The 2,045-nt window shown below is 33.8% G+C and overlaps 1 pseudogene; it reads left to right on the top strand.

The window, feature by feature from the left end:
• The window catches only part of LOC103581510, a 1,858-nt pseudogene extending 1,678 nt beyond the window's left edge, over window positions 1-180 (top strand).
• The last annotated feature ends 1,865 nt before the right edge of the window (window positions 181-2,045 follow it).

Here is a 2,045-nt window from a genome sequence, read left to right on the forward strand (position 1 = left end):
TGGAAGCTACAATGATTTTGGCAGTTACAACAATCAGTCTTCAAATTTTGGACCCATGAAGAGAGGAAATTTTGGAGGCAGAAGCTCTGGCCCTTATGGTGGCGGAGGCCAATACTTTGCCAAACCTTGAAACCAAGGTGGCTATGGTGGTTCCAGCAGCAGCAGTAGCTGTGGCAGTGGCAGGGGTTTTTAATTAACTTCCAGGAAACAAATCTTAGCAGGAGAGGAAAGCAAGAGAAGTGACAGGAAAGCTACCGGTTACAGCAGATTTGTGAACTCAGCCAAGCACCGTGGTGGCAGGGCCCAGCTGCTACAAAGAAGACATGTTTTAGACAACACTCATGGGTATGGGCAAAAAAACTTGAGGACTGTATTTGTGACTAATGATATAACAGGTTATTTTAGTTTCTGTTCTTTGGAAAGTGTAAAGCATTTCAACAAAAGGTTTTAATATAGAATTTTTTTCTTTTTTTGCACCCATGCTGGCTGTTGATTGCTAAGTGTAATAGTCTGATCATGACACTGAATAAATGTGTCTTTTAAAAATAAATAAATAAAGATAAAAAAAGAAGCAAAACTCATCATTTGAAAAGATATTGTGAAAGATAAACTTTTGGTAAACTTACCAAGGAAGAGAGGACATATAAATAAATTAAATAATAAACACAAGGGAAAATAGCTACAGGTATGAAAAATATCCAAAAGAATATTATGAACTACTAAATGCCAATAATTTGAAATCCTAAGTAAATAGATATTTTTGTAATGCAATACTCCAAAATTGACACAGAAACAGAAAATTCATACAGATTATTAGCTACAACTAAATTCTTGCCCCTAAAAAAGATGGTTTTATAGGTGAGTTCTACCAAACTATCAAAGAATATGTGTCTATTTTACACAATTTATTTCTTATAGCAGAAAAGAAAAGGAGATGCAAAAACTGATGTTTCTACTGCTTAATATTGTTCTGGAACTTCTGTTCAATTAAATACAAAGGAAAAAGCACATATGTGAATAAAAGAAAAAAGAGACATGTTCACTATTTGTAATTAATTAGTCATTTACAGAGAAAACCTCATATAATCAGCAGACAAATTATTAAAACTATTAGGACAGTGCAGCAAGATCAATATGCAAAAATCAATAACATTTCTTTGAACAGAAATAAACATTTAGAAATTAAGATAGAAAATAGGATACTTTACAATTATGATAAAGACCATGAATCCTCTCTAAATAAACTACTCCATTCCTGAAGTAAAATATTTAGAATTTATTCCCAATGTCTTGGTTTTTTGTGTTCCCCACACCTAATTTATCATCCTCTAAAATACTTCCCAAATTTTTCCACTTCACTTCAACTACTACCTCCTTGTTGAAGCAGCCATCATGTCTAGATTTCTGTTCAATAAAGTCACCATGGACAAAATTAATAGACAGTTGACAGGCTAGGAGAAAATATAAACAGCATTAAAAAAATAAATTTTAGGGTGTTTTATTTTTAATTTTAATTTTAGAATGTTTTATATTTACCAAAGAGTTGCAGAGATAATACAAAGATCTTTTATATACACTGCAGCCAATTCCCTCTATTGTTAACGTATTAGTGTGGTTCATTTGTCACAACTAATGAATCTATATTGATACAGTATTATTAATGTTCACACTTTACCAAGATTTCATTAGTTTTTATCTACTGTCCACTTTCTGTTCCAGAATCCCACCCACAATAGCACATTACATTTAGTCATCATTTCTGTCTTAGTCTGTTTGTGCTGCTATAACAAAATATCTGAGAATGAGTAATTTATAAAGAACAGAAATGTATTTTCTCACAGTTCTAGAGGCTGAGAAGTCCAAGATCAAGGTGCCAGCAGGTTCAGTGTCTGGTGAGGGCTGCTGTCTACTTCTAAGATGGTGCCTCTTGCTGTGTACTCATGTGGCAGAAGGGACAAACAGCTCCCTTGTACTTCTTTTATAAGAGCACTAATCCCACTCCTGAAGGCTTCCCCTCTCATGACTTAGTCAGTCTCTAAAGACCC

Source organism: Galeopterus variegatus, unplaced genomic scaffold, assembly GCF_000696425.1.
Source record: "Galeopterus variegatus unplaced genomic scaffold, G_variegatus-3.0.2 Scaffold13209, whole genome shotgun sequence".
Classification (NCBI taxonomy): Eukaryota; Metazoa; Chordata; class Mammalia; order Dermoptera; family Cynocephalidae; genus Galeopterus; species Galeopterus variegatus.